This window comes from Trachypithecus francoisi, unplaced genomic scaffold (genome assembly GCF_009764315.1).
Source record: "Trachypithecus francoisi isolate TF-2019V2 unplaced genomic scaffold, Tfra_2.0 Lachesis_group9, whole genome shotgun sequence".
NCBI classification, from domain to species: Eukaryota; Metazoa; Chordata; class Mammalia; order Primates; family Cercopithecidae; genus Trachypithecus; species Trachypithecus francoisi.
Window position 1 is genome coordinate 3,097,623 of NW_022681474.1, and position 27,365 is coordinate 3,124,987.

Consider the following 27,365-nt stretch of genomic DNA (forward strand, 5'->3'; position numbering starts at 1 on the left):
CTTAAAAATTCTATGAATTATCATAGAAGAAAGACAGATGATAGGAAGAGAGAGAAGAGAAACATCTCAGTGACCTTCCAAATAATTATTCCAATAATGACTCTGGCCATAGGGTGGGCAGGTGAAATAAGGTGCCCCTTAGAGCGTGCTGCCTTATCTTAGCAATTTTATACTAATGAGAACCTGATATTTGAAATAAATAGGCTAATGATATCGATTCATTTTACATTCAGCTTCATATAATAGAAAAACTAATGCTTACTAGATATGTTAATAGTGGCTTAAACAGGATATTTATTTCTCTTTTGTGAAAAAAACAGCCCACAGGTAGTTAATCCAGGGCTCTTTTGGAAGTTCTGTAGTCAACAGAGACCCGGGCCTCTGGTATTTTGCTCCTCTACCATCCTCAGTGGATCGCCTCATGGCCCCAAGTGGCTACTTGAGATCCAGGCATCACATCTGTATTCCAGGCTGCAGTAGGAAAAAGAGAGAGAAGGTTATCCCCCACCTGTTTCAGGAGATTTCTATTAACACCCCATTAGGCAAAGCTTAGTCACGGAACACATGTGAGTGAGGATGTATTTGTATAATATTTTAGATTAGATGGGCATGTTGCTGATCTGATTAAAATGAATGTTTTCTTACATGGAGAAGATGAAGCATGTAGGGGTGGATGCTGGCCATCTTTTCACTTCAGCAATACGGCCTGTTGTTGGCCAAGGCACCTGTGTGGAAGAGAAGCTTCTGTTATGAAATTAGATAAGAATGACACCCACATAGAACAGAAAGTAAATCTTTTCCTCCTTTCAACTTTCTTCTAAGTGCTTTCAATTTCTTACAGGCTGGGTTTTGAATTCTAGGAAAATAAAGCTTCAGAAAGTGGCTGTGACAGGTTGCCCCACGTGAAACCTCCCATGCACATAATCACTGTACCAGATATAATTGAGAGCTAATTTCATATTTCCTGCATATCATATTGGAAAATTGAGCTGTCAGATCTCTTTAAGGGCTACATGCCAAAATGAGAACACCCAAGCCCTTCTCTTCGCAGTTCATTTCTGCAGGACTTTTTTTTTCTCACTATCTTCAAGACTCAAGAAAGTTGTACTAGAAGCCAAATCCATCTAATTTGAGTAAGCTTTTGAAGTTCAGATATTTGCTGTGGATAAAATTGAGAAAATTTACAGGGAAAAGCTTCTCTGAAGTATCCCTTCCCACTAAAAGTCCCTTAATTTCCAAAACGTTTCAAACTGTGGGTTGTGAGATAACCAGTGCATTGTGGGAGGGTGGATTGGGTCTTGGCTCTCTGTGGTCAGAGCACCCTGACATACCTGTGCAATGAAGAGCTGGGTGCATGAGAAATAAGCAGGGAATTACTCAGTGTGTCTGCCTTCCAGATTCAAGTGATTCTCCTGCCTCAGCCTCCCGAGTAGCTGGAACTGTAGGCCTGTGCCACCACACCCAGCTAGTTTTTATATTTTAGTAGAGATGGGGTTTCACTATGTTGGCCAGGCTGGTCTCAAAGTCCTGTCCTCAAGTTATCTACCCGCCTCGGCCTCCCGAGGTGCTGGGATTACAGGTGTGAGTCACCATGTCCGGCCCAGTACATCTGTTGAAGGTGATTAAGCTGCATGCTGTGAAGGTATTCCAGGAGACTTACAGCTGGTACGGGAACGTTAGGCTCTGTCACTTAGGAAAGAATCTTCCAATCTACAGACCACCTCACTTGTGTTCTTTTCTTGTAGCTTTTTCTGAGCTCCTTTGCATCCTGTGTTTTCCCAAAAGATGTTTAAATGGAAGGAAATGTGCATCTTCTATTCCCGAAAAGCGTGGTCGTCTATGGGTTGGACTTAAATCCAGTAAAAGCAGCTTAATTTTTTTCATTAAGTTCTACAAATAGCTGAGTGATGATGCTCATCCAATAATTGATGGGGGATATGTCTAAAATTAGACAAGATGCTCTTGAAAGGGTATCCCAAAATGAAGAGTAAGGGAAGAGGAACAGAATATACCTCGGTGCTTTGCTCTGTGAAGAGTTTATGGGCACTATTCACAAGGAGAGATGTGTTGCGTTGTGTTGTGTTGTGTTGTGTTGTGTCGTGTTAGAAGCCAGGCATATGTGAAGGTAGAAGCTCATAAGCATGGAGATGGTGACCATGAAGATGAGGTCCAAATATGGATAAGATATGACATAAGAAAAAACTAGCCGGGCGAGGTGGCGGGCGCCTGTAGTCCCAGCTACTTGGGAGGCTGAGGCAGGAGAATGGCGTGAACCCGGGAGGCAGAGCTTGCAGTGAGCTGAGATCCGGCCACTGCACTCCAGCCTGGGCGACAGAGCGAAACTCCGTCTCAAAAAAAAAAAAAAAAAAAAAAAAGAAAGTGTCATCAATTTTCTTTTCATCTCCTTTCTTCACCACTTCACCCATCATCTGATGTGCTATCTCCCTAGGTTCCCACTGTTATTTTTCCCTCTCTCCTCCTGTCTCAAAAGATGTGTTGAAACTAATGCACACCTACATTAGAATAGAGCATAAATGAGTGTCTTGGAATTTCAGACAATGGTGAGTATCTGAGGGTCTTTTGAGGAGCAGACTACCTAGTTCTATTTTATCTACTCATAAGACCCCGTAGCAAGTAATGATTTTAAGAAAAAAGTTTGGGAAGTGTCTTAGCAAAGTTAATTATTGCAGACCAATTCCATGAGTTTTATTGCCTCCAAGAAGGATCACTGTAGAAAGTTCTGGGAAATCCTGCAGTTGTCATGAGATATAGGATTGACAAGAGGATTATAAAATCACAGGTGAGAAGCCACTTAGCCCAGAGATTTTCAAACTTTTTGGTTATAAGTCAAATGTTTTCAAATAGAAATAGTATAGGGAATATTAAAAGGTAAAACATATAATAGACAACACAGAGCTGTTTTGGTAGAAACCTGGGGTGGTTCAGGGCTAAGGGGTTAGGGAATGTCAGAAGTTCTTGTGGGAACCCTATGGTTTGGGGCCTGAAGTCTAAACATCACAGTTCCATCCAACCCACACATTGCGAGGACACAAAAGCTTGGACTCTGACATGCCGAAAGACTTGTACAAAGTTAACACAGAGTTAAAACTGTATTTAACACTCCAAACTTCTAGTTCAGAGTTTTCCCAGTAAAGTCATCAAGTGATTGATTTTCCTTTAGATATTTATTTTTTTCTGTTATTAGAAAACCTAAAAAGTATAGGTAGTAGGGTGGGGAAAATGAAATCCACCTAAAATCCTATCAATCAGAAATATATATATATTCTATTTTCAGCATGAAATAATCTTCGATAATCTTAACTTCAACAATCTTGAACAGATTGGCTTTTCTCATATTGACTCACTGTGCAGCTTGTCCTAAGACGTAGCAAGTATATAAAATAAAATACCCCAGATCGTAGACTGTAACCGCATATAGAAAGGTTGACGTCTTTCATTTATTCACACTTTTAGCAGGGCAGGGGGGAAATACGGTGGAAAAGCCACTTTGAAATGGCTCTTCCTAAAACCTCTCTAAGTTTCCCAGGACCCAAACCCAGCCTATCCTTGCAGATAATGATAGAATAATTATAATGGTAGAGTAATTTGGAAATACTTTTCACAAGGAATTTTTCTAGATGTTTTTTCCAAGCGTCCAAGAGTCTCAAGCTCTGGCTGCAGTCCAATATTTCTAATGAATCCTTTGAAGCTCTAGCATGGATGCTACTTCCAATAAAAAACTGATAGAAAATGGAAACATTTCCTTTCACCACATGCGATAAGTGATTTTAAATTCATAAGTTCAGGTAAATCGAGACGACAGTGGAAATGAAGTTGACATAAATGACAGAGCCAGCCAGGCACCGCAACTGGGTTTGCTGAGCTGACGGCAAAACAAGGAGTGGATGAGCCGCCTGTCCGGCACGTGGGGGTGAAAACCAGAGATCTGTGCTCTACCTGAGAGTTTGTATAAATGGCAGGGACAGAGAACTGAGGAAAGCGCCAGACAGGGAATGGAGGGAGAAAGTACTTGCTCAGAACCCAGACCCTCAAGTCAGGTTGCCTTGGTTCAAACCAGGCTACAGCTACTTGGTAAGCTGAGCCTGGAAGATCGCTTGAGCCCAAGAGTTTGAGGCCAGCCTGGACAACAGAGGGAGACCACGTCTCCAAAAATAAAAAAGTTTTAAAAAGCATTGGGCTCCATCATTTTATAATTTATTTAATCTCTCTGGGTAGTAGACGTAAAAGAGACCACTAAAAATTATACCACTCTTGAAAATTTATTAAGTAAGTACAGCAGACCCTTGAGCAACATGGATTTGGACTACACAGGGTCCACTTACACATGGCTTTTCTTAATCAACCAAATGAGGATCAAAAATATCATATTCATGGGTTGTGAATATGCGCATACAAACAGGGCCAACTTTCGTATAGGAGCTCTGCAGGGCTGACTGTAGGAGTTGGGTATTCCTGGATTTGGACATAGGCAGGGGTCCTGGAATCAATCTCCTCCAAACCCGGAGGGATGGCTGTGCACGTAAACACTTAAAGCAGGATTTGCCACATAGTGTTCGAGAAGTCATAGCTATTCTGATCATAATTATCTTGGAAGTTTTCTGATTTTTTTTCTCTTCTGTCTCTCATCTCTTTGCTAACTCTGCCCTATAAATTGAGACTATATTGAGCATTTTACTGGACACATTAGGAAGAGGTGATTGGAATTATATCAGGACTAGGAGTAAGAGGAAAGCTGAACCATGGATATGGGCTTAGGCCACATGTCAGGCCTGAGTGTGATATTGATGGAGTCTGAGGCTTGACTGAGATGGGGTGACGCCTATGTACCAGGGTGTCCTCTAAAACCGGATCTGAGAAAGGGCATAGAGTTCCTCAAGGCAAATAAAAACAGCTTCCATTTCCTGAATACTGTGTGCAAAGTGGAGTGCTCCTGTGATTTCACTGGATGCTCTCAACAATGCACTTTTTCAGATGAAGAACAGAAGGCTTAGGAAAGCTAGACAGGTAGTCCAAGGTCCTACCACTGAAAAGTGGCAGAGCTGGAGTTCCAATCCAGGTTCCATTGACTCCAAAGCTCATATGCATGCCCACTATGTTGTACTGTGCCAGGGAAGCAGGACAGGTCGGGTCCATGATGTGAGTGAAGGCCTCAGACTTTGTGACCATTGAATAAAGTTGTCCACATGGGTGCTAGGGAGGCACTAGGGCAAGAGACTAGACTGGGGCATTCTTGAGAACCATATTCAGAAGTATTTCCTTTATCAGTCAAACAAAGGGAATGATTGAAAAATGTTGGGTTGAGAATATCGTAGAGCCAGGCACAGGGGCTCACGCCTGTAATCCCAGCACTTTGGGAGGCCGAGGCAGGCGGATCACGAGGTCAGGAGATTGAGACCATCCTGGCAAACACAGTGAAACCTCGTCTCTACTAAAAATACAAAAAAAATTAGCCGGACGTGGTGTTGGGCCCCTGTAGTCCCAGCCACTACTGAGGCTGAAGCAGGAGAATGGCGTGAGCCCGGGGGACGGAGCTTGCAGTGAGCTGAGATCATGCCATTACACTCCAGCCTGGGTGACAGAGCGAGACTCCGTCTCAATCAATCAATCAATCAATCAATCAATAGAATATCGGAGAGAATGATATGACCTGCATTTTAGGACCACAACTCTAATGGAAATTTACAGGAATGGATTTACTAGAACAGAGACAGGAATTAGGGGTGACCAGTTTGAAGGCTGCCACAATAATCCAGTGAGAACTTCCTGGATTTGGAAAATACATTATATATAATATATCATTTTTCTATATAATTTATATTTTATATAATTTATATTGTAAATTATATAATCTATAATTTATAAATTATAATTTACATATATGTGTTCAAGAAGTCATAGGTATTCTTTCATAATTATCTTGGAAGTTTTCTGATTTTTTTCTCTTTTATCTCTCATCCCTTTGCTAACTCTGCCCTATAAATTTAGGCTATAATGAGTGTTTTACTGGACATGCTAAAATATATAAAACTAAAACTAAATAGTTTATATATAAGCTAAAACTAAAACTAACCAGTCTATATAAAACTAAATACCTAACACATAATATATCTACAAGTATAAGATAATAATTACGAGCACTAAATTTGGAATCTAACAATCCAAAGTTTTCATCTCAGTTCTGTCCTATGTTAGCTGTTGAACCTTGGGCAATTCAGCTTCCTCCTCTGTAAGGCAGACAGGTAAGATTATCTTAAAGAACACTGTGAAAATTAAGATTAAACAGATGATTCACTTAAAAGCATTTAGTACAGTTGCCTAGAACATAGTTAGTGCTCATGAAATACAAGCTACTTTATTATCATAATAATTATTATTATTTCTTACTGCCTTAATCCTTCCTGTTAGCCAGAGAACAAAAGTTTGCAATGAGAATGAAATTTTTAAAACCTCATTGTGACTCATTTAAGCAACTAAAATTTTTCTAAAATGCTATTTCTAAAATTTCCTATAGATAGAGAATCCATGGCATATACCAGGATGTCTTCCATCCACAAATGACGTCTTTTTTTTTTGAGATGGAGTCTCATTGTGTTGCCCAGGCTGGAGTGCAATGGCACAATCTCGGCTCACTGCAATCTCTAATCTCCGCCTCCTCCGGGTTCAAGTGATTCTCCTGCCTCATCCTCCTGGGTAGCTGGGGTTACAGGCGCCCACCACCACCCCCGGCTAATTTTTGTATTTTTAGCGGGGATGGGGTTTCACCATGTTGGCTAGGCTGGTCGTGGACTCCTGACCTCAGGTGATCGACCTGCATTGGCCTCCCAAAGTGCTGGGATTACAGGCGTGAGCCACCACACCCGGCCTGCGTTTTTTGTTCTCTAGTGAATAAATAAGATGCAATGCAGCTAAACATCATGTGGGTGGGAAAGAATGCACTGTCCTAACGTTCCCATTTCACTGCCGCTGCAGCTCATGCTCAGGTGTCTCTTCTGAGTCATCAACTCCTGCAGAGCAGAGTTCAGGTCTGCCCAATGATTTTCTTGGCCAAGCAAAGTGAGTCCCCTACAAAATTAGCTGCTTCAACCTTTCCCTCTTTAGGTGATTTATGTTTTGTAACTTTGGTGCGAATTATCTAATACTGAAAAACTTACTTATTTGCAGAGTTGGGTTAAGAAGTAATTATTTGCCCCAAAGTTGCCTAGATTTCTGTTAGGAACTCACATCTGAGCTCCCTACTTACTTCCCTCCGTGGGCTTCTGAGATCAGAAGTCTCTCTCCATAATTGTTGCCAGGGAAAGAAGTCAAGTCAGCAGGTGGCTTAGTCAGTTCAGGCTGCTGTAACAAAATACCTTGGACTGGGTAGTTTATAAGCCACAGAAAATTGATCGCTCACAGTTTTGGAGGCTGGGAAGTTCAAGATCAAGGCAACAGCAGATCTGGTGTCTGGCGAGGGCCCATTGCTCACAGATGTCCCTTCTACGTGTCCTCACATGACAGAAGGGGCAATCAGGTTCCCTCCAGCCTGTTTTATAAGGATACTCACCCCATTCATGAAGATTCCACTTTCATGATCTAATCACCCCCGAAAGTCTCACTTCTTAATGCCCACGCGTTGGGAATTCGATTTCAACATATGAATTTTGGAGGGGAACAACCTGATCACAGCAGAAGGCTTGGTGCCTTTTTTTCCCCAAGAACAGGATGGTGAGGGTTATTTTTGCAGCTTCTCACAATTGGGCACATACGATCCAAATTCAGAGCATTACTGTAGCGTTCCAGTTTCCACTTGCTTTCCTTATGTCTTCCTGTTCATCTTCTGGTTTTATTGATTCGTGGGCAGTGAGTGCTCTGGTTATTTCTATTGGTGTGGACTTGCCCTGGAGAGGGACCCCCACCCTCTGGAAGAGGTCCCAGCATGATTAAACTCTGGAGAAGTGGGTCATGTTTTGGAAAGCATGTTAGCTATGCATATTTATACACCACATCATATATGGGCTAAAACTGGCACATGTGGTCTTTGTTCATTGCTTGGTATTGAACAGGGATCCAATCCAGCACACTGGAGAGGAACGATGATTTTGGAGAAATGGATGCAGTGAGCAACACTGGCCCACAGGCTGCTGCAAAGTGCTAAGGTTGAGAGTGCATTTAGAAGTGTGTATGTAAAATAATTCAAACTGCAGTGTCCCAGCGAGGTGCTTCGGCTCTTTATGCATTGTTCTATTAATAGCTTATGTACCCATGGATAGTTCAAGCCTTCCAATTCAATCGATAACTGTAAATTACGATACAAATGGCATCAAATCAGTGAGTGTCCCAGTGCCAAGTGACAGCGCCACTTTTGCAAGGGGGCAAATCTATTCTGAGCATGAAAGTGATGGCTAGCAGGAAGCATCCAGGCAGTCCCACGCAGAATCCTTTAAACTTTGAACTAGTTCCTGGGGAGAGAAGCACTTACTCTGGAGAATGCTGATGGGGAGAAGTGTCATGAGCTGAATGGCCAGTGGTCTCCTGAGTGAAAAAAATAAATCTTAGAGTTTTATTTTGGTCTCATTTAATTATTAAAATCATTGGTTTCTTTGTCTTGGTTTCCCCTTAACTGTCACAGTCATTAAAACTCACCCTTCGGAGACAATTTGCATCAATAAGAGACTCAAAATCTTCAGTTCCTTTATATTCACACACACACATGCACATGTGTACATATACACAGATATACATCCATGCATATGGATGTATGGATCTCTTGGTTCACACACACCCACATACATACACATGTGCACACACAAGCATACACCTTCATGCGTAGGCATAGATATACATGCATGCACGTATGTCCACACATGCACACTTGGCATGTGCACACACATGGGCCAATGGCAGTAGCCACTGCAAATCTTCAGTGCATCTTTGTGGGGGACTGCAGGAGTATTCATTACACCTCTAACCTGAGCAATCTACTTCTCCAGCTCTTGCAAAGAACCTGGACAGAGCAGAGTCACCAAAGACCACTCTTGCCAACCTCATGCCCAATCGAGAGAGGCAAGGAGGTTTCTGAAGCGATAGGATTTTTCTAGTAGGGCCGCATGGAGCCATGCAGGGCTCACTGAATCAGTACCATGCCCACCTCTCTCTTGCAGTTTTCTGTTTGGGTGTGGGAGGAACAGCACGGATGACCCTGGGTAGAAGCTGCTCTCCGTTTGAAAGGAGACTATAGCCTTTGTGTTCACAATGAGAGGAGACTGGCCCATACCAGAGCCGGGAAGCAGGATAGCAGGATAGCGGCACATCATTACATTTCCATTCTGATTACCACTTGCTTCAGTTCTGTGATCATCCCCTAGGGGGTCTCGTTAACATGGTTTTGCTGCCTCCCATGTAGACTGGGGCTCCTGCACAGGCCTCATCATTGCACACACCCTTTCTCTGTACCAAGCCCCTAACATCTGCCCAGGATGGGCAGTGCGCCACGTTGCCTGGCATTTGGGTTCAATCAAAGGGGAATCAAAGGGAACAGACTTTGATTCTTTTGAACCAGACTGTCAGATCAGAAGCCCAGAGCTGTCATGAGTTGCTCACCTGAGCTGCTCCTTCCAGAAGCTTCCCCTGGACAGGGGCTTTGTTAATGTGCTCTGCTCTGATGGGTCGAATTTCATTGTCCTTGCCACGGCCTGTTTGACAAAAGCCTCCATCCTCCTGCTCCATTATCATTTGGCAAGGCAAGTCACTGGTGAAAGCTGTTGCCTTTTAAAAAAGCATCTTCTTTCCAGCTATGGTTTCTTTCCCAGCTGAATTCACTAGGTGGCAGTGAACAGTGAGGGAAAGAGGACTGCTTTTGAAAAGAAATTCAAAGGCAAGCAGAATTCAACATTCTAGGATATCTAATTGTGGGTCGTAAACATCCTTCTAAGAGTCATGGGCTGTGACATTTGTAATAAGAGACAAACTTCAGCTTTAAGCAGGATATCTAGTCTCTATTAAATGACGAAATGCCAAGATTTATTATGGAACCTCCTCTTAGCACTCTGCTGATAATTTTATTTATAATACAGCTGAAATCAAAGACATTTGTTTGTTGCCTATAAACATATTTTCTTTGCGGAAAATAGTGCGTACAAGCAGGTCCCACTCATCCCGTCGAAGCTTTTATTATGTATGAGTGGGTGTGAGCATTACGAGTGTGTGTTTTCTTTAGATGGTGAGTGAACCTCATGATTATGTCAAGGATTTAAGTGTCATTAGCCTTTGATTAATTTCTCCATATAACCACCGTCTCCCTTTCTCAACCAGGAAGAACCCTTTTTCTTCCTTTTAAACTCAATGTTAACATTTTCCTAGCAGGTAAAGCTTAGGATCTTATATTACTTCTGCTTTGGGAAGACTCTAAAATTTTGAATTTATTAAAAGACACTAACATCTTAGTGCACACACTTCCAATTAGTTTATTTATGTGCTGCCTGGTTTTTAACCTAAATGCACTTTGTTCAGAGGGGAAGAAAACAATCATAAATAAACTGAAACGGCAGTTTCCAGAAACTGCTGAGCCATACAGGCAGCCTGCAAAGACCAACCTTGCTGGGATCAGAAAGGCAGGCACAGTCATTCCACAGCCTCTGTGCCTCCCCCCTCCCATGTGATCCCCGTTCATGCCCCCTGCCCTGGCCTTGGGCTTGGATCCTTAACAGAAGTGAGGCAGGGAGCTCTAGTTCCAGCTGAACACTCTTGGGCACAGCAGCATCACTGGGTCAAATATATTGACTTTACACTTCAGTCCTCACAGCTGGATTTCTCTGCATTCCTGGCTCTTTCTCTATACCTAGGTCTCTGCTATCTCCTAGGCCTGAGTTCCATTCTGGTGAACAGTTGACCTCATCTAGTCCTACCTTGCTGTGGCCAAAGTCTCCAAGGCCTAAAGTCCCACCTTTGTATCCCAGCCTGGTCCTGGGACCCCCCCATTTGATGACAGACTCCCTCCTTGAGTGCCAGTCACATGCCTATGAATTGCTGAATGTCACCACCTCCAGGTCCCCAACAGTGTCCTCCACTAAATGGGACACCACGATGCATCCCTTCGATGAGGATCACCCCTGCAAACCCCACCTTTCTCTGATGTCTGTACTAAACGAACACTGATGAAGGTTACTATGTGCTAGACTCTGACCTGGGCACTGGAGACACAGTGGAAGTAAGACACAGTCCCTGCCATCAGAGAGCTTACAGCTACCTCCAGATTCTCATTTTGCCCTTGCGTGTCTCCTAAGGCCAGCAACAGAGTCTATTCCCAGCCTCGCCTCACTCAGCTCCCAGTCGGCCCAGTCCTGTTGCAACCAACTGTCCTGGCTATGCCTGGCTGTGCCTGAAGACACGAGTGTGTAGCTCAATTTGGAGTGAAATGCTTTCAATCACTGTCCATAGGCAGGTTGATGCTGCCTTTATTCAACCAGAGAATGGAACCCGAGTGCTGAGTATTTACCCGGTCACTGTCTGCTGGGTTCTACACGGTCAGGTGCCCCCAGTAGCCAGTACATTCTGGGAGCAGACCTAAGAAACCTGCCTGGCTTCGAGTGTGAAGCTTGGGACCACTCAAGCCCCCTCCTGGTTAACTTGCTGTAAGAAAGATTCAAGTCAGGAGTAGAAAATGACCTTGCCTTAGCTTCAATCATGTCATCAAGAGCTGTGAGGTGGGGTTCAGGGGAATAGAAATTGTCCCTTGCTAAGAAGACAGTCATCTGAGGCCAAGTTTCTATATGTAGTGGACAGTTGTATTTTCCAGAATGGTTGTGTTTGTAATAATATGTTCAGTATCTTGAAAGTGAGTAACCTAAGTTGTTAAGAACATTGGTGATTCCAGTTGGAGACTTAAAGATGTATTGAATAAATCACATGATATACTAACTGAAAAGCAAATCAATGCCAAGCTTTTCTTGGTTTCCCTATTGAAATGAGGCAGACGGAAAACCACCCAAATAAAAAAACTAAGACTGGGCCGGGCACAGTGGCTCACGCCTGTAATCCCAGCACTTTGGGAGGCCGAGGCAGGTGGATCCCGAGGTCAAGAGATCGAGACCATCCTGGCCAACATGGTGAAACCCTGTCTCTACTAAAAATACAAAGAATTAGCTGGGCGTGGTAGCCCATGCCTGTCATCCCAGCTACTCAGGAGGCTGAGGCAGAGAAAGATCGCTTGAACCTGGGAGGCGGAGGTTGCAGTGAGCCGAGATCACACCACTGCGGTCCAGCCTGGAGACAGAGTGAAACTCCGTCTCAAAACAACAACAAAACAAAACAAAACAACTAAGAACGAATATGTCATTTCAGGAAGAGACACTCTTTAAAAAAAACCTTTATACACACAGTGCAATTTTTTCATGCAGCAATTTTCTCCAAAATTGAGTTCTAGTGGTGTGCGGGGTTTGTTTGCCTTTTAAAAATGCCATGTGGGAGACAACCTTTACTGCTGTACAGATGCACACACACACAACACCTGATTGCTTTTTAATGTGCTTTTAAAAGATAAAAATCACTTCAGAAATTACGTGAATTTTGTGGAAAGCTAGGAGTTCTCTTTTAAGAAGATTTTTAGGAATCTAAACATTCTTCTATCTCTTTTCTTGAAATCCTGTGCATACCTTGCAGTTATAACAGGTTTGGTGTCATTCTGATGTTGTGCTGGTCTGTGTTGTCAGGGACCTGGGATAATGACTAGGCAATATTTCACAAGGTAGTAAAATGTTAGTTTGAGCTGGGCGTGGCAGCGTGTGTCTATAGTCCCAGCTCCTCAGGAGGCTGAGGCAGGAGGATCACTTGTGCCCAAGAGTTTGAGTCCAGCCTGAGCATAGTGAAACCCTGTCTCTTGAAAAATGAAAATAAACATAAACAAAATTAAATTTTCAAATATTAAGTCTGGGTACTTCATTTGGGTACTTCTCTTTAATGAAACCTGAAACTCATGAATTTATACCCATGGCAAAGAGATTTGTTGCAAAGTACTGAATCCATGCTATGAAGAATACTTGATGCCGTTCATAAAGTTAGAAATAAACAGAAAATTACAAGTAGTACCCAGGCCTCATTGCAGTATGGTTCCAATGTTAACTGAATCCCCACTGTCTGAGCAGTTGATGAAAGCTTTAGCACGGAGCGGCTGGAGGGATGCTGCCTGATTCTAACCCGACCCCGTGCTCCTGGACCCGTGTCTGCATTTCCTTCCTGTGCTTCACTCAGATGCCTGCAAAGTGCTGTTTCCATGATGCCCATGGGCTGGCTGACTGTCGTGTCCCCAAGCTCTTGTCCTGGAGCTCTGCAGTGCCCGGTCCTTGCACGGGTTCTGCCTTGAGTGTACAACATTTACCAGTTATGCTCCTAACCATCCTGCCACTTCTCTTCCTGTTTCCAAGCCCTAGCTCCTCATATCTGTGTGGCACAGATCTACACAAAGTATTATGACTTCTGTGTACCCTGTGAATACCTCGTATATTCTCTCCCATGCAGCGGTCAGCCTGCAGCCCTCCAGGACCCCAGGCAAGAACAAGAGTGTCTCCAAGTGCCACCCTGAAGACTCTTGTTCTGTTCCTCCTCACAAGGCTTTTCCCTTACAGTTATTTCTAGATCCCTGCTATAAATATTCTCCCAGCAGCCATCTGCCCCTGCGGCAGGGTTTTACGCACTCACAGTGCTGCCATCCATTCTAGAGTTCTCCCCTCTCCTAGAGAATATTGGCCCTGCTCTGTCAGGATAGAGCAAGATCTATTTTATTTTCCCAAACAAATCTGTGCAATATATATGAAGCAATCAGGAACTTGTGGGCCCATGAGGTTCAATCCGTGGGTTTACAAAGAGGACAGAGAAAACAAAACAAGGTCTGGAAACTACCTGGACATTGATACCGGCCCCCACGAAGCCGGACCAGTCCCATCTGATAACTCCACACTGTTGGTGACGGCGTCTCTCTATGGACCAGGGAGGTATTTTCCCACAAGCGAAAATTTTCCAGGAACACTATAGCCTGGTTCTTTTATTTCTTTTGTTTTTTTGTTTTGTTTCGGTTTGGTTTGGTTTTAGTGGTTGAAAAGGTGAACTTTTCTCAATCCACAATAAATAAGGTGTTTCAGGGCCAAGCCCCTAATGAGATAATCACTGTGAAAGCTGCCACCAAAACCAGCGTGTTTGAAAATTTACTGAAAACACAGAACAGGCTGGCCCTGTGCCCAGCATGCTGCGGGGAGGGCGGGGAGTCGGGGGGAGGGGCTTCGTTTTCCCCCCGAGCAGGTGACAGTGCAGACTTGGGCCAGCCCGTCCTCTCTGGGAACCGTGATGATAAGCGGTTTCGTCCACCGTGGGGCTGGTGGGCCCCAGCGGAGGAAACAAGGAATCATGGATGGGAAGTCAGCCAATGGTGGTCACGCTGGACACTCCTGTCTCCCCAGGGAAACTCAGCCTCTGGAGAGAACCAGTGCCAGGGGCCTGTGGGAAAATAGGTACCGTCAGCAGGAAGCTTTGGTAACATCAGCTGGGAAAGTCAATGGACTTCAAGCCCTGGGAAACTCCATCGACTTTCCCAGCTGATTTTATCATCAGTGGACCAACTCCACGGGCTTCCTCATCAGTGAGGACTCATCTTCCAGGCTCTGCCCAGCAGCCCCCATCCCACCCCTGCGCTTATCTTCGCCCCTTCTGGGTAAGCTGGCATCGGGCTCATTATTATAGGCAGCTGGAGAACTGACAAGCACCCAGCCTCCAGCTCCGCCCCTGCTCCGCGCCCCTGCTCCGCGCCCCTGCTCCGCGCCCCTGCTCCGCGCCCCTGCTCCGCGCCCCTGCTCCGCGCCCCCGCCCCTGCTCCCCGCCCCTGCTCCCCGCCCCTGCTCCGCGCCCCCGCCCCTGCTCCCCGCCCCTGCTCCCCGCCCCTGCTCCGCGCCCCTGCTCCTCCACGTCTTAGCTGTGTGAGCCTGGACCGTGACTGCCTCTTTATGGACCTCTAATCCCTCCTGGGGAAAAGTGGGTGTGAACCCAGGATTTGAGTGGAAGTGATTATTATTTTACTTTTCTTTGAGACGGAGTCTCGCTCTGTCGCCCAGGCTGGAGTGCAGTGGCGCGATCTCGGCTCACTGCAAGCTCCGCCTCCCGGGTTCCCGCCATTCTCCTGCCTCAGCCTCCCGAGCAGCTGGGACTACAGGCGCCGCCACCTCGCCCGGCAAGGAAGTGCTCCCAGGGAAACCAGTAGAGGTGTAAGGCAAGCAAGATAGATGGAAGAAGCAACCGCCTGGCGGTGCAAGCTCAGGTGAAGTCCCAGCTGCTGCCTGTTCCCACCCCATGGGAGTCTGCAGTGCAAATTGCATCTCAGAGTTTGCTGCCTCTTCGGGAAAGGGAGCTCAGCTTTCAGACCTTCTCACCAGTTGAGTCACGGCAAGGGGGGCAGCGTGGCCTTAAATCCAGTGCGCCCCGGCTCTCTTCCTTTGACCCAAACAGCATCAGGAGCCCAAAGGCCATCCTCTGAAGCGGGGAGCAGGTGGGAGCTGTCAGCAGCAAAGCACACTGAAGCTGGAGGATAGGCAGGCAGACGGAGGCCATTGAGCTGTGGCCACTGCAGAGGGGTCTGTGACACCAGGAGAACCCAGTACCTATGTGTACCGTTGATGTGAGGACTAAGTGGGTGCGTACCTACAAGGCGCCCACCTACGCCAGTCCACATTGTACATTTCCAGGAGCAATTTCCAGGTGTGCCCAGTGTCGTGCTCATTCTCTGCAACCTCTTACCCAGCATGCTGGGAACAGGCCCAGCCTGGTTCTATCTTATCTGTACGTTTTCAAACACGCTGTTTTGGTGGCAGCGTTCCCGGGGACTATCCACTCACAGGCTCGCTCCTCAGTTGGGTGATTGGGCTGGTGACGTAAGGCTGGGAGAATGGGAAACCTGTTGGTGACAGAAGGAGCATGGAGAGGGACAATATAGTCTGCGACAGTGGAATGAGCATGGGAGAGAAAAGGTATCCACCTTTGCCTGTACAACCATCTGCAGGGGAATGGCACGGAAGACTTAGCTAAGGATGAACCCGGCGTGAGTCCACACATAGTGGAAACCATCATAAACCTCAACACAGACGTTAGCTCCTCCGAGGGGACCATCATTTTTTGAGCACTACAAGTAGCTGTTCCATCCCACTCCAAGCTTGCCCAGCCCTCTCGGGAATCTTCTGAGCAGCTCCTGCTGCTGTCCCCAGAAACATGGACAATCAGGACTATTGTGGTTGTGTGTGTGTGTATATATGTATATACACACACATATATACACGTATATATAGTATATATGTATATATATGGAGATATATAGATATATATGGAGATATATAGATATATCTATATGGAGAGATTGAGACGGACTCTCACACAGACTGGAGTGCAGTGGTGCGATCTTGACTCACTGCAACCTCCACCTCCCAGGTTCAAGCAATTCTCCTGCATCGGCCTCCCAAATACCTGGGACCACAGGCATGTGCCACTACGTCCAGCTAGTTTTTGCATTTTTTGATAGAGATGGGGTTTTGCCATGTAGGCCAGGCTTGTCTTGAACCCGTGACCTCAGGTGATCCACCAGCCTCAGCCTCTCAAAGTTCTAGGATTAGGGATTACAGGCTTGAGCCACTGTGCTTGGCCTGATTCATCTTTCCTTTGTTTTTTGTTTTATGTTTTGTTTTTTTTTGTTTTTTTTTTTTTTGGAGTAGTGGCTCAATCATGGCTTATTGAAGCCTCAGCCACCCACGCTCAGGCAGTCCTCCCAACTCAACCTCCTGAGTAGCTGGGACCACAGATACACACCACCACACCCAGTTAAATGTCATTTTTTTTTTGTATAGAGATGATGTTTCATCATGTTGCCCACCTGGTCTCATATCCCTGGAATCAAGCGTTGCTGTTACCTCAGCCTCCCAGAGTGCTGGGATTTCAGGAGTATAATTCTCTTTTTCCATTGTCTCAGCCACATCTCCTCAAAACAGCCTTATTTTCTTCCCCCTTTTTACAGATAAGGATATTAATATAAGAAAAAGGCAAATAAATTAGCATCCTAGACTGCTAAGTAAAGTAGGCTCTGATAGCTTCTGCTCTCCTTCCAGATACCAAGGTGACTTTATAAACACAAAGAAATCCGATTCCTCCTGTGAATGACAAACAATCCCCAACTATCATTTGCTTTTTAGTATCCAGCAGAAGCCCCTGCAACACGAGCCTTCAAAAGCAAGCCTCCTTTTGTTCCCCTTCTGTGTGAATAATGGGGTGCACACGGCACTGTTGTTTAGATTAATGATTGATTGTAAGTTACTCTGAAATCTATGTTGCCGACAGGCTGTTGAAATCATAGCCATCTTCTGAATTGGGCTTTATGACATCACCTGAAATAGATGTTCACATTTCATTCCTATTTCTCACAAAGGCAAACTGAGATCAACGTGTCAGGGCTAATGTTTGTTCCAGTTCTTCAACTCAGAAGGCTGGGTTTCCACTGTCATCCCACCAGGAGCCAGGGCACTAATGAAGTCATTTCACCTGTCGGTCTGAGCACCTCAGCCACACACACAGGCACTGTGGCTCTGAGATGACAAGTGTGGAAACAGTTGAGAAAAACAACAATAATAATCATAGGTAATGTTCACTTAGTGCTTCTGTGCCAGAAAATATACAAAGTACTTTGCCTGTGGATCTTCCTTCTCACCCCAATGCTTGGAATTAAATATAATTAATCTATATTTTATAATTCTATAAATATAAATTTATAATTCTATAAATATATAAATTATGTCTATATATTTATAAAATTAATGTATAGTTTTTAATTCTATAAATATATAATAAAATTCATATATATTAATAAATTATGATTTGGTAAATATTTATCTATTATATAATTCATATATAATTTATAATCCTGTAAATATATAAATATAATTTATATTATATATATAATTTATAATTCTATAAATCAGAGGCTATGCCCACACACACCAAACCACCAGCCCACCCCTCGCAACCAGGGTAGCCAACTGGTTCCAATTTGCCCTGGCAGTTTCCAGTGTTCACACTCCAATTCCTAAGTCCCAGGAACCCTCTCTCAATGCTGGGTAAACCAGGATGTTTGGTTATCAATACACACCCCCTACCACTAGCATAAGGCACCATATAATCCCAGAATTCCAGATGTGGGGAGAACCTCCAAGACATCCCCGCCTCCAAAATCAGGAAGCTGAGCTCCAGAGCAGCAAAATCATTTCTCCAACTCCCTGCTATTAGTGGCAGAGCCAGAGCTCTGGATCTCCCAGAATCAGAAAGAAGACCAAGAATGAGTCCGCTCAGTGGTGTCTCTTTATGTTATGGTGATCACTTATAATTCTTAAAGAAAAAAACCCATACATTATATAAATAAGCTCTCATAAGAGATTGATGCATAAAAGATTTTCAAGATAGGCTTTCTTTGGGATGTTATACCATACCCTGGTTAAAGAGGGCAGTAAACTTTGCCCAAACATGGTAATATAGCCATTGTTGGAAAGAGCCATTATCTTCTGCGCTGGAGATGTGAAGAGTTTATGATAAAATGCTTTTTAATTAAACTTGATTATCCCAAATTCTGTTAGTGGGAAATAATCCTGTTTTCCACTTACCAGGCATAAGATGCAAATGATAAAAAAATAAGCTATGAAGATTTTTTTTACATAATTTTTTTCTAACATTTCTTTAGAACACACGAAAATCCAATCAAATCAAATCTTTTATATCAACAAACTTGATGTCAACACTAGTGAACTTGAGGCTCAGAGCTGAATTATCCAAATTAATTACATGTTCAGTCTATGAAAGGCATACAAGTGGTCTTGTACATTTGAAAGATTTTTTTTATTACCAGGGTAGAAACCTCAATAAGCTTTCTGTTTAGCCTTTAGTTAAACAGATAATTAAATTAATCAGCATAGCCCATTCTTCATTCTATCTAATTAGTTTTACTTCTTTGGAGATAACTAGAAAAGTATACTACTTTCATTTATTTTATATGTGTGTTACATGTGTACATCTACTAAAGAAATATATATCTAGGGTGGAATATATGCCTTTAAATAGGATACAGTGCTCTGAAAAGACCTCGGCATAAAATATTTACTGGCACTCATATTAAAGTGGAAGACAGAGGATTTTGCAAAAAAAGGGAAAATTTGGCCGCTTTGCTAATCAGAATGCCAGAACCCATATATGCCTGCCACAGTCCAGAAAAAAGGTGCAGATTCTCAAAGCTGTGAAATGAATTGATAATTCTTCCTGCTGAAATGAACAGTTAATGCAGATCCCTCCAAGTTCATGAATTACATTTGGGACCAGGCAGATGGTCCAGCCCCAAAATCGTGACTCCACCAATTTCACAGAGAGGAGGTTTTCACAGGACAGTGAGCGCAAATGAATAGAAGGGAAGATAGTTGCAGTTTTGCTGTGTGTTCCACAGGCTGAGCTCTCTGGCACATGGTGGCGTCTCACATGGCAGGCAGGCTGTGTCCCCAGCATCCCCACGGGCTTTGAGTTGAAAGGCAAGCCCTCTGAAAGTGAGCTTCTGAGACCTGTTCCCTCTCTTTCTGATGAGAATGCGTCCTCCCTGCAAAGTGTCAGAGCCTCACCCAGGGGCTGTGGAGTGGCAGTACCAAGGCTGTGGAGTGGGGAGAAAATAACTGCTGAAAAGCTACTGTTTGTGCCGTACTAACTGAAAGCCAGTGGCCTGCTGGGTTCTTTACATCCATCGTCTCATGGAAACCCCACAACCACGTGAGGCGCACGTCCGCTGTGGCATTTTCAGATGACAAAGCTGAGACTTAAAGGGAATAACCTGCACAGGGCCACACAGTTAAGTAAACAGGAGTCAGGAGTCAATCACGTGTCTTCATCTCCAAACATCCCTACTCTTAACCGTGCTTCTACGATGGCACAAGCAACCTACTTTGTATGAAAGTTTTCAGAGCATGTGATGAACCCTTCTTGATTTATAAACAGATGGAGGCGGGATTCCCTTTGTAAGAATTAGAAGAATGTATTGTGGTTTTCAGTAAGGAGGTGATTCAGAGCGTCAACAGATCAGGGGATCATTACCATCAAAAAGACAGTCTGTTGCTCATAGTTCCCAAGAGTAGGGGGCAAGCCACGCCACACAGAGCCACGCGGGGAAGCACCAGGGTCGGCCAGGAGGCAGAAGAAGCGAGGAAGAAGCACGGAGAGGCAGCTTTATGGTGGTTTTCAGGAGAAGGAGCAGTCGAGGCAGGGTGAGGGGTTGAGCAGGCTTAGGGTTGGTTCAAACGAGTTTGAATATGTTCAGTGTGCTCTGGGTTATATGGGGGGTCCTAGTTGTCTGGTAGCTGGCCCTGGGGCAATTTAGGGCAGAAGGGTTGTGTCCCAGATGGCAGCACCCTGATAAAGGAGGCAGGTAAGAGTATGAACTCTGAATTAGTTGGTTTGCATATCAAAAGTGTGCTTATGAGCAAGTTGCTTGGGATCTCTAGGAATTAGTTAACCCCAGGAAAGGACATCTCTCCTCCAGTTTGTAAGACCCGAGATGTCAAAACATCACAAAAACATAGAAATTTTAAAATATAGTTATTACAGGAGGGCATATATTAATTTAAAAACCCAGCTGGGCGCTGTGGCTCATGCCTGTAATCCTAGCACTTTGGGGGGCCAAGGTTGGTGGATCACTTGAGATCAGGAGTTCAAAACCAGCCTAACCAACATGGTGAAACTCCATCTCTACTAAAAGTATAAAAATTAGCCGGCCGTGGTGGCGCATGCCTGTAATCCCAGCTACTCAGGAGGCTGAGGCAGGAGAATCCCTTGAACCCGGGAGGCGGGGGTTACAGTGAGCCAAGATCACGCCACTGCACTCCAGCCTGGGCAACAGAGCGAGACTCTGTCTCGAGGAAAAGTTTTAAAAAATCCTCTGTGCATGGGCCTTTTTACTTTTCCCCGTGATGCCACAAGCAGCAGTCAGTGCTGTGAGTGCTTTACGGGATGATTTCACCATTTTTGGAGCACACCACATGTGGACCATTTACAAGTCTAAAAGGGCTAAAACACGTGCCCGTTTACTATTTTCCTCTGGGTATAACCTCCCATAAATGAGTCTTTATTCATTCCAGGGCTTGAATCATGGCATTCTTTCTTTAGAAATACGATCATCTGCTCCTTTAACAGCCAAAAAGTTACAGTTGTGCGAAGGTGGGGAGAAGGTGTCTAACTGTTATTGATGTCACTCTACGCTTTTTATAGGAGGATGCTCATTCCAAGATTTTCTGTTTTATTCCTGTCTTTTGCAATCACTGGCTTGCTTTGCTGCCATAAATGAGGGAATTGTGGCTAAGAGAGCAATCTGCAGGAAGCACCTCCTCATCCATTGGTGGACACTGACAACAGCTGTAACTGAGGCAACTAGAGACACTGCGCAAGTCCTTTGTCAAATTCACAACTTAGCTCCGCCCTTAGGTGTGAATACAGACTGACCCCCAGGGCGGGAGGGGCTGCTGCTGTGAGCCTTTCCTGCTGGAGGGGCCTAAGGACTCAGTCCCCCTTATGCTAAGACACAACCGAATGGAGACAGTAAGAGCCCATCACGCTCCACCCTCCCTCCCTCCCTCCCCTTCTTGCAGAGCTGGCAGAGTGTGGTGGCCAAGAGCAGGTCCTCTGCGGTGTCACAATTGGAGTCCTCTTCTGAATCCGTCCCTCACCAACTCAGGGACCAGAGCTGGTTACCCAACCGCTCAGTGCTTCACGTTTGGTTTGATGTTTTCAATCTCTAGAATGCAAGAGTCATAGAACCTACATCCTAGGGTTGATGAGAAGATTATACAAGTATGCTGAGGGCAGAGTAAGAGCTCAAACATGTCAGCTGTCATTCAAATATCACTAAAATGGCCTTTTCTCAAGTGTGATCCACTTGCACCAAAATTACCTGAGGTGCTTGTGACAAGGATCTTACAGATTCAGTCTCCTCAGAAGGTTCCAGAAGTGTTTTAGTGATTGAGGCAGGGACTGACTCTACATTCAGACAGACCCAATTTCAAATCTTACCTTGTACATTAGTTGGATCTGTGTGATGTGTAACAAGTTAATGCATTTAGCTTCTTAGAGTCTTTGTTTCAGTAAATCAAGGCATTAATATCTGTCTTGTTTGGCAAATATGTATCAGTGTATGCTATGTATAAGACACTGTATTAGGTACTGGGAACAAAATAGGGAACATTCTTGTAAAATCTATTTGCTCAGCTCTTTGTCAGACCTTTGGAGGGCACTGCAGATGAGACACAGCCAAATCCATCCCTGTTAATAGCAGCTTATCAAGGTCATGGGTAGCTCCAAAAATGCCACGGGAGGTATGATTGCAGATTCCACGTTACGGGCCACAAAGCCACTCTCTTTACATTTTAGCAGTTCCCATGAAGACCAATCACCAACTGAAATGCAGTTGAGTTTCAGGTGCCTTTTCCTCACTCAACTTCAATGCTGGGGCCTCAGCTCCACCTCACTGCAGCTTAGATTGCAATGAAATGCAGAACCATGGGCCACTAATTCTACCACCCAGCCTAAGAGATACCATAGCATGGAGGAAAGAGCACTAATTCATTTCCAGGATCCTCAATGTCTACCCCTCATCCCCTACCCTTTAAGTCTGTAGGGCTTCTAGCTACTCCTAGGAAAGAGAGGTTAAGTTGCATCAACCTACTTAAATAGTCTGATACCTATTTCGGTAGTAGTTCTATCTGAAATTACTTGTGTTGGTTATTAACAGAGATTGCACATCTTTTGCAGAATCCAAGTCTGGGCTATTAGTAAAAATATCTTAGATTGTATTTATTTATTTATTCACTTATTTTTTGATTTGGAGTTTTACTCTGTTGCCCAGGCTGAAGTGCAGTGGCATGATCTCGGCTCACTGCAACCTCCGCCTCCCAGGTTCAAGCGATTCTCCTGCCTCAGCCTCCTGAGTAGCTGGGACTACAGGCACGTGTCACCACACCCGGCTCATTTTTTGTATTTCTAGTAGAGACGAGGTTTCACCGTATTAGCCAGGATGGTCTCGATCTCCTGACCTCGTGATCCACCTGCCTCAGCCTCACAAAATGCTGGGATTACAGGTGCGAGCCACCACGCCTGGCCTGTATTTGTATTTTTGACAATTGATAGAAAATATTTAAGAAGTATGGAGTGAATTAGGACAAATATAACCTAATAAAAATGACATGTTAAATGGTCTGGGGTAGTGTAGGCCTGTGGTCTTTGGAGCCAATGACCTGCATCAGAAGTCTGAATTTGCCACAGTAGGCTGACTGTGTTGCCTTAAGCAAGTTGCCATCCTCTCTTAGCCTTGGGAGAGCAAGACTTCTTGCCTGCTAGGGGTGCAGCAGGGATCAAAAACAAGAATGAATGTCTAGTGCTTGGCACAGAGCTTAGAATGATGAAAGGCATTTTGCGTATAATAGCTCTGTATTATGATTATTGGATGATGGCACTTTCATATTCTCCATGAGATGGAGCTTGTACTGAACCTTGACTTATTTTTATCTTCAATTGCTCCTATGAGGTATGCAGGACTGGTATGATTTTTAGATGAGAAGTTAAGTTCCTTGCTGGGGCAGACATGGTTCCCACTCAATATTGCCACTGCACAGGGGTTCGTCCTTCACAGGATCTCAGTGGGCGGTGGATTTGTTGTCTGTTCTTCCATCTGAGCTATTCTCCTATCCTGCTAGATGCTTGCAAGACCCCCAGTGGTTGCAGGCACCCAGACCCTGAAGGAAGTACATTGGCCTGAATGCAGCTGCCTAATGTGACAAATTGACACCTTTTGCAATCTAATTGTTTTGTTATGGGTCCTTTTACCTTCATGGCCGCACATGTAGAGAAGGAAGTCAGTATCAGAAATGCCACTCAGTCAGACCAAAACTTGACTACCGTGGTTTTATAAGTCACAGAGAGTTTATTAAAAACCAGATTGATAGCTAGAAAGGACTCTGACTAGGAGCCCATAAACTTAATGGTTCTTATTAATTTATGGGCTATTATTACAACATGAGTAATCTTTATATAAAAGCAGCAAAGAGTTGTGATTTAGTTAGGACAGTGCTTAATATCTCCACTTACAGTGATGACGGCTCCATCAACGTCTGAGCCACATGAGCCCCCAGCAGAGTGCTCCCTACTGCAAAACAGAGTGCCTTTCTTTTCTTGAAGCCTGTCTTTGACTTGACACATTTATCTCCTGGAGATCAGTTCCTTATTTTGAGGATCCAAGCCTGGGGCAATGAGGCAGGAGGACAGAACCATGAGGTATAGAGATACCAACTGGACGCTGACCACCTTGGGCTCTTTCCTCAATGCATCCTCTTGCTGACCCTAAATTCAAGCTGAATATCCTCCCTCCCAGTCTTCAGTTTCCTCATCTGCAAAATGACAGGGCTGGCTTAGTGGCTTCCAAGATCCTTTCCATGATTGTAGCTGTGCCCAGGATCCAAAAGGCCATCTGATGCAGCAAACCATTGGCAAACAGTCCCCACCCCAGAAGAGGTTCAATCATCTTGGCTGGAGCATTCACATGGCCTGAGGATGGAGCATGTCCTGCTTGTCCAATCACTGCTCCCCATGAATTGGATGATAAAGAGTCTGAGGTGCTGGAAGGCTCCCATTATGGCAGGTGGGGCGCCCTTCCTAGACTATCCCCTTGTTCAGGAGCCAGTTCCAGTATCACAGGAGGCAAAACAACATGGGAGAAGAAGCGGGGATATAGAACATCATAAAGACCTTCAGGTGGCACATAATTAACACAAAAATGAAGAGGGTCAGGGAATGGGCTATTTGGAAATACCTCTCCAGAGACACTCCAGGTGCAGGGTAGGGGGCAGGCTGGAGCGGGGGCCTTTGTGGCTGACAAGCCCAGCAGCTGGGGCATCACTATGGCTTCATGTGCTGCCAGGGGCTGGCCCACTAGCTGCCGCTGCAGTCACCTCTCCTTTCGCAGACCCGGCAGGGCTGGCCCACACAGCATTTTACTTTCAGTTCCTGCTTCAGAGCAGGGAGGTCCAGGTAGGAGGTCCAAGGGAAGGTTTTCGCCTTTTCCTGCTAACTGGAGCTGCTCATGTTGTGCTTGGTGTCAGATACGATGGACCCAGGGAGTGACTAAATTGTATAGACTCACCCTCCCTACCCCTTGCCAAGTGGATAGAAACTCCACATCACTGACCGCAAACCCCCACTGTGTTTCTGGGTACACATTCAATATGCCCATCTGCCCCATCCCTGGCCCACCTTCACATCTAATTCCTCAACATAATCAGCAGCGAATGCAAAAAACAAGAACACCCAGTTCTGAGTCTCAGCCTGGCCCCAAGCAGTGGATTACAAGAACTTCAACTGCTCAGTGCTGTTGTCACACAGTCTTACTAAACGTCATGGGTGTTTGCGGTACCAAGGGACACACAGAATCACACCAACACATCCCACTACTCTCCAGCCATGGTAAATGTGTTGCCTAAAAGCCTTGCAGGTTTCACCCTTTTTATTAAACACCATTATTCCAGGGGCTTGATTATTGGCACATTGGTGTTGGATGTCAAAAAGATGAAATCAGGAACCATAATTTTGATTAATGAAAATATTAGAACACAATTCTGTCATTTTTCTTTGATTGACTTTTCTTTCACTTTTCAGGTGGAAAGGCTGAGTGTCCAGGCTTTGATTACCTCTGAGTGTCCAGGACACCAGGAGGTCTGGGCTTTTCCTTCTATGGACCAAGGGCATCAGACAGAAGGAGGGGGTGCTGGATCCCAGGGCCTTTAACATGGTAGAGAGGCTAAGAGCAGATCCCCAGGAGGGGTTCAAATCCCAGTTTGGCCATTTGCCACCTCTGTATGTAAACTCCCCATGGTTCACTTTCCCCATCCACAACTTGGAGGTAACAACAGCGCAAACCTCATGAGGTTGATGTGAGGATTCAACATGCAGTGCCCCCAAAATCACCTAGAGAAGGAGCTAGTACTACAGGCTCAACAGATGCACGATCTATTTCTATTTCAAAAGCAAAAGAGCACTTAAAGATGACCAAACCCTGGACACTCAGTGCTTTCCTCTGACTGTCCCAAGCTCTAAGGGAAACCCTTCAAGACCTAGGGTTAGTCCTGTTTCCCTTTTCCAGTGGAGAATTCCCGGGACACCTCCAGAATATGGAGCCTTAACACAAGCATCACCCAGCTGGAAGACACTAAGGCAGATGTACCAGTCTCCACAGAAACGGACAGTGCCACAAGGCAGCCCAGGGGGAGTGGTTGATGTAGTAGAAGAGGAAACACATGGGCTTGGAGCCAGGAGACTTGAGTTTGAACTTTGCCATCTCTGGACTTCAGGCAATTCACATAACTTCTTCAAGCTTCATTTTTTTTCATCCGTCCTATAATGGTCACACCCCACACCATGACCTAAACACATAAAATCTCATGTGAGGGTCACATGAGAAAACAGATGTCGAATACCATAAAATGAAACACATCCAGGAGAGCACCTCACACGTAGCAGGTGATCAGTAACTTATTGTTGACAGAGACAGGTTCCATGCTAGCAGGTCACCTGAGCCACTGCCTGTGTCTTCTGGAGGGCGGGAAGGAGCTTACCTTTAACCTGGACATATGTAGATTGGTCTCAACTAAATGAAAGACAAATGTTAGATTTGACACAAGTTGGAAGATTTCCCGATAGCCTTGAGCCTGTTCCCAGGAGAGTATCAATGTGGGTTCTACCCCAATGGGTTGGTTTGGAGATAATCTTGCCTGAAGACAAAGGACACGTCATAATGACCCTCCAGGTTCTTCCCCGACTTGGGATTCCAAAAGAATGGCCATGAGAATGTTGCAACCAGGGCTGGGTTCATTCATGTTCCAGCTAGGCAGACAGTAGAAGCTGGCCCTCTGGCCAGTGGTTTGTATTTATTATGATTATTCATTCATCAAAATGGTCCCTTGCAATAAGATGCTGCCTGCCTCAGAAATCTAATAACAGGGTCATTAATTATTGAAGCCAGAGTCATCATCAGGTGAATTGAAGCTGAAATTGTCCACCATCATGTAATAGTTTTCACAATTGAGTTTATCTCATAAAATCTTTCTCATCTTCTCCTTCTTTCCTCACCTATGCCATCCTCATGGGTGGGTGAGTCCACATGAGCACATGTTTGCCATGTAACACATGTATCTCCTAGCAACAAGCAATTGGAATATTCTAGATGGATGTTAAGCCTATATGAGAATGGGACTATTTCTCAGTATTTCAGAACATGCAATTTAGCA

General features: G+C 44.8%; 1 protein-coding gene and 1 long non-coding RNA gene across 6 annotated transcripts in view; one reads left to right on the plus strand and one right to left on the minus strand.

Moving 5' to 3' along the window:
* The window catches only part of FRMD4A (FERM domain containing 4A), a 544,823-nt gene that overhangs the window by 78,329 nt on the left and 439,129 nt on the right, over positions 1 to 27,365 (plus strand). The window lies entirely within an intron of this gene.
* On the minus strand, positions 152 to 26,840 carry LOC117082543. 2 transcript variants are annotated; one of them, XR_004436657.1, is made up of 5 exons: positions 26,694 to 26,840; positions 16,935 to 17,028; positions 8,480 to 8,532; positions 646 to 725; positions 152 to 471 (listed from the first exon to the last, which is right to left on the minus strand). It is a non-coding gene; the product is annotated as an uncharacterized LOC117082543 (long non-coding RNA). The 2 variants fall into 2 exon arrangements; XR_004436656.1 differs by lacking the exon at positions 8,480 to 8,532 and having other exon boundaries at positions 161 to 471.